Raw genomic sequence first — 6,000 nt, forward strand, 5'->3', positions numbered from 1 at the left:
GTTTCCTTTGTAGCAATTACTACGATTGGGTGCATGTCTAATTTTCCCTTTATTCCCTCCACCGCGCGGGTTTCCGCACAACTATTAAGTCAAGCTCTTGCCTTTGCTTCGAGTTGTCGATAAACTCGACTTCGCCCTGTCCTCGGCTAGCCGACTGGTTGGCTCAGATGGTAGAGCGGCTGCCCCAGAAAAGCGGTGGTCCCGGGTTCGAGTCCCGGACCAGGACGAATTTTTCAACTGCGAGGTTTTTCTTTCGAAGGACCCGTATGGGTTTCCTTTGTAGCAATTGCTACGATTTGGTGGATGTCTCATTTTCCCTATATTAATTCTCTCCACCATGCGGATTTCGCAGATCTATTACTTCAAACTCTTCGCTAATCCTACATGCTTACTTTCGATATACAATCGTACGTCAAGTATAACTTTTATGAAAAGCAGCTTGTGTCTGCCTTTGCTATCACTGCGCAGTTAAGTATTGCACCTAAACCTTTTTCAGAAAGTGAATCCTCACCATATCCTTTTCAGTGAACTCATCCTACCACCTACTTATCAGTCCTACCACCTACTTATCAGTAGCTCGTTCTTCGTTTGCATCACTACCTGTGCACGCGGGGATGGTTATTTAGGGGATTATTAAAAGAATTGGTGCCGAATAAATTTCTAAAAAAATGAAAAAACGGTAAGCCTATAGCCCATGAAAATATTTTCTCCGCCAGGTAAAATAAGTTGACTCGAAAGCGCTGGTTCTTCGTTTGCATCACTCCCTGTGCACGCGGGGATAATTATTTAGGGGATTAATAAAAGAATTGGTGCCGAATATATTTCTCGAAAAAATGAAAAAATGGTAAGCCTATAGGCCATGAAAATAACTTCTCTGCCAGGTAAAATAAGTTGACTCGAAAGCGCTGGTTCTTCGTTTACATCACTCCCTGTGCACGCGGGGAGGGTTATTTAGGGGATTAATAAAAGAATTGGTGCCGAATAAATTTCTCGAAAAAATGAAAAAATGGTAAGCCTATAGCCCATGAAAATATCGTCTCTGCCAGGATAAAATAAGTTGACTCGAAAGCGCTGGTTCTTCGTTTACATCACCCCCTCTGCATGTGGGGATGCTTATTTATGGGATTAATAAAAGAATTGGTGCCGAACAAATTTCTCGAAAAAATGAAAAAATGGTAAGCCTATAGCCCATGAAAATATCTTCTCTGCCAGGTAAAATAAGTTGACTCGAAAGCGCTCGTTCTTCGTTTGCATCACTACCTGTGCACGCGGGGATGGTTATTTAGGGGATTAATAAAAGAATTGGTGCCGAATAAATTTCTCGAAAAAATGAAAAAAACGGTAAGCCTATAGCCCATGAAAATAACTTCTCCGCCAGGTAAAATAAGTTGACTCGAAAGCGCTGGTTCTTCGTTTACATCACTCCTTGTGCATGTGGGGATGCTTATTTAGGGGATTAATAAAAGAATTGGTGCCGAATAAATTTCTCGAAAAAATAAAAAACGGTAAGCCTATAGCCCATGAAAATATTTTCTCCGCCAGGTAAAATAAGTTGACTCGAAAGCGCTGGTTCTTCGTTTACATCACCCCCTCTGCATGTGGGGATGCTTATTTAGGGGATAAATAAAGAATTAGTGCCGAATAAATTTTTCGAAAAAAATGAAAAAATGGTAAGCCTATAGCCCATGAAAATATCTTCTACGCCACGTAAAATAAGTTGACTCGAAAGCGCTGGTTCTTCGTTTGCATCACTCCCTGTGCACGCAGGGATGCTTATTTAGGGAATTATAAAAGAATCGGTGCCGAATAACCTTTTTGAATAAATGAAAAAACAGTAAGCCTATAGCCCATGAAAATAACTTCTCCGCCAGGTAAAATAAGTTGACTCGAAAGCGCTGGTTCTTCGTTTACATCACTCCCTGTGCATGTGGGGATGCTTATTTAGGGGATAAATAAAGAATTAGTGCCGAATAAATTTTTCGAAAAAAATGAAAAAATGGTAAGCCTATAGCCCATGAAAATATCTTCTCCGCCAGGTAAAATAAGTTGACTCGAAAGCGCTGGTTCTTCGTTTGCATCACTCCCTGTGCACGCGGGGATGGTTATTTAGGGGATTATTAAAAGAATTGGTGCCGAATAAATTTCTCAAAAAATGAAAAAAACGGTAGGCCTATAGCCCATGAAAATATTTTCTCCGCCAGGTAAAATAAGTTGACTCGAAAGCGCTGGTTCTTCGTTTGCATCACTCCCTGTGCACGCGGGGATGCTTATTTAGGGGATTAATAAAAGAATTGGTGCCGAATAAATTTCTCGAAAAAATGAAAAAATGGTAAGCCTATAGCCCATGAAAATACCTTCTCCGCCAGGTAAAGTAAGTTGACTCGAAAACGCTGGTTCTTCGTTTGCATCACTCCCTGTGCACGCGGGGATGCTTATTTAGGGGATTAATAAAAGAATTGGTGCCGAATAAATTTCTCGAAAGAATGAAAAAATGGTAAGCCTATAGCCCATGAAAATATCTTCTCTGCCAGGTAAAATAAGCTGACTCGAAAGCGTTACCTCTTCGTTTACATCACTCCCTGTGCACGCGGGCATGCTTATTTAGAGGATTATTAAAAGAATTGGTGCCGAATAAATTTCTCGAAAAAATGAAAAATGGTAAGCCTATAGCCCATGAAAATATCTTCTCTGCCAGATAAAATAGTTGACTTGAAAGCGCTCGTTCTTCGTTTGCATCACTACCTGTGGACGCGGGGATGGTTATTTAGGGGATTAATAAAAGAAGTGGTGCCGAATAAATTTTTCGAAAAAAATGAAAAAATGGTAAGCCTATAGCCCATGAAAATATAGTCTCTGCCAGGTAAAATAAGTTGACTCGAAAGTGTTAGCTCTTCGTTTACACCGCTCCCTCTTCACGCGGGGTTGCTTATTTATGGGATTAATAAAAGAATTGGTGCCGAATAAATTTCTCGAAAAAATTAAAAAATGGCAAGCCTATAGCCCATGAAAATATCTTCTCTGCCAGGTAAAATAAGTTGACTCGAAAGCGCTGGTTCTTCGTTTGCATCACTCCCTGTGCACGCGGGGATAATTATTTAGGGGATTAATAAAAGAATTGGTGCCGAATAAATTTCTCGAAAAAATGGAAAAATGGTAAGCCTATAGCCCATGAAAATAACTTCTCTGCCAGGTAAAATAAGTTGACTCGAAAGCGCTGGTTCTTCGTTTACATCACTCCCTGTGCACGCGGGGATGCTTATTTAGGGGATAAATAAAAGAATTGGTGCCGAATAAATTTCTCGAAAAAATGAAAAAATGGTAAGCCTATAGCCCATGAAAATATCTTCTCCGCTAGGTAAAATAAGTTGACTCGAAAGCGCTGATTCTTCGTTTGCATCACTCCCTGTGCACGAAGGGATGCTTATTTAGGGAATTATAAAAGAATTGGTGCCGAATAACCTTTTTGAATAAATGAAAAAACAGTAAGCCTATAGCCCATGAAAATAACTTCTCCGCCAGGTAAAATAAGTTGACTCGAAAGCGCTGGTTCTTCGTTTACATCACTCCCTGTGCATGTGGGGATGCTTATTTAGGGGATAAATAAAGAATTAGTGCCGAATAAATTTTTCGAAAAAAATGAAAAAATGGTAAGCCTATAGCCCATGAAAATATCTTCTCCTCCAGGTAAAATAACTTGACTCGAAAGCGCTGGTTCTTCGTTTGCATCACTCCCTGTGCACGCGGGGATGGTTATTTAGGGGATTAATAAAAGAATTGGTGCCGAATAAATTTCTCGAAAAAATGACAAAACGGTAAGCCTATAGCCCATGAAAATAACTTCTCCGCCAGGTAAAATAAGTTGACTCGAAAGCGCTGGTTCTTCGTTTACATCACTCCCTGTGCATGTGGGGATGCTTATTTAGGGGATAAATAAAGAATTAGTGCCCAATAAATTTTTCGAAAAAAATGAAAAAATGGTAAGCCTATAGCCCATGAAAATATCTTCTCTGCCAGATAAAATAGTTGACTTGAAAGCGCTCGTTCTTCGTTTGCATCACTACCTGTGGACGCGGGGATGGTTATTTAGGGGATTAATAAAAGAAGTGGTGCCGAATAAATTTTTCGAAAAAAATGAAAAAATGGTAAGCCTATAGCCCATGAAAATATCGTCTCTGCCAGGTAAAATAAGTTGACTCGAAAGTGTTAGCTCTTCGTTTACACCGCTCCCTCTTCACGCGGGGATGCTTATTTATGGGATTAATAAAAGAATTGGTGCCGAATAAATTTCTCGAAAAAATTAAAAAATGGCAAGCCTATAGCCCATGAAAATATCTTCTCCGCCAGGTAAAATAAGTTGACTCGAAAGCGCTGGTTCTTCGTTTACATCACTCCCTGTGCACTCGGGGATGCTTATTTAGGGGATTAATAAAAGAATTGGTGCCGAATAAATTTCTCAAAAAATGAAGAAAACGGTAAGCCTATAGCCCATGAAAATATTTTCTCCGCCAGGTAAAATAAGTTGACTCGAAAGCGCTGGTTCTTCGTTTGCATCACTCCCTGTGCACGCGGGGATAATTATTTAGGGGATTAATAAAAGAATTGGTGCCGAATAAATTTCTCGAAAAAATGAAAACACGGTAAGCCTATAGCCCATGAAAATATCTTCTCTGCCAGGTAAAATAAGTTGACTCGAAAGCGCTGGTCCTTCGTTTGCATCACTCCCTGTGAACGCGGGGATGCTTATTTAGGGAATTATAAAAGAATTGGTGCCGAATAACCTTTTTGAATAAATGAAAAAACAGTAAGCCTATAGCCCATGAAAATAACTTCTCCGCCAGGTAAAATAAGTTGACTCGAAAGCGCTGGTTCTTCGTTTACGTCACTCCCTGTGCATGTGGGGATGCTTATTTATGGGATAAATAAAGAATTAGTGCCGAATAAATTTTTCGAAAAAAATGAAAAAATGGTAAGCCTATAGCCCATGAAAATATCTTCTCCGCCAGGTAAAATAAGTTGACTCGAAAGCGCTGGTTCTTCGTTTGCATCACTCCCTGTGCACGCGGGGATGGTTATTTAGGGGATTATTAAAAGAATTGGGGCCGAATAAATTTCTCGAAAAAATGACAAAACGGTAAGCCTATAGCCCATGAAAATAACTTCTCCGCCAGGTAAAATAAGTTGACTCGAAAGCGCTGGTTCTTCGTTTACATCACTCCCTGTGCATGTGGGGATGCTTATTTAGGGGATAAATAAAGAATTAGTGCCCAATAAATTTTTCGAAAAAAATGAAAAAATGGTAAGCCTATACCATGAAAATAACTTCTCCGCCAGGTAAAATAAGTTGACTCGAAAGCGCTGGTTCTTCGTTTGCATCACTCCCTGTGCACGCGGGGATGGTTATTTAGGGGATTAATAAAAGAATTGGTGCCGAATAAATTTCTCGAAAAAATGACAAAACGGTAAGCCTATAGCCCATGAAAATAACTTCTCCGCCAGGTAAAATAAGTTGACTCGAAAGCGCTGGTTCTTCGTTTGCATCACTCCCTGTGGACGCGGGGATGGTTATTTAGGGGATTATTAAAAGAATTGGTGCCGAATAAATTTCTCAAAAAATGAAAAAACGGTAAGCCTATAGCCCATGAAAATATTTTCTCCGCCAGGTAAAATAAGTTGACTCGAAAGCGCTGGTTCTTCGTTTGCATCACTCCCTGTGCACGCGGGGATGCTTATTTAGGGGATTAATAAAAGAATTGGTGCCGAATAAATTTCTCGAAAAAATGAAAAAATGGTAAGCCTATAGCCCATGAAAATATCTTCTCCGCCAGGTAAAATAAGTTGACTCGAAAGCACTGGTTCTTCGTTTACATCACTCCCTGTGCACGCGGGGATGCTTATTTAGGGGATTAATAAAAGAATTGGTGCCGAATAAATTTCTCGAAAAAATGAAAAAATGGTAAGCTTATAGCCCATGAAAATACCTTCTCTGCCAGGTAAAATAAG

Source organism: Dermacentor andersoni, chromosome 7 (genome assembly GCF_023375885.2).
Source record: "Dermacentor andersoni chromosome 7, qqDerAnde1_hic_scaffold, whole genome shotgun sequence".
Classification (NCBI taxonomy): Eukaryota; Metazoa; Arthropoda; class Arachnida; order Ixodida; family Ixodidae; genus Dermacentor; species Dermacentor andersoni.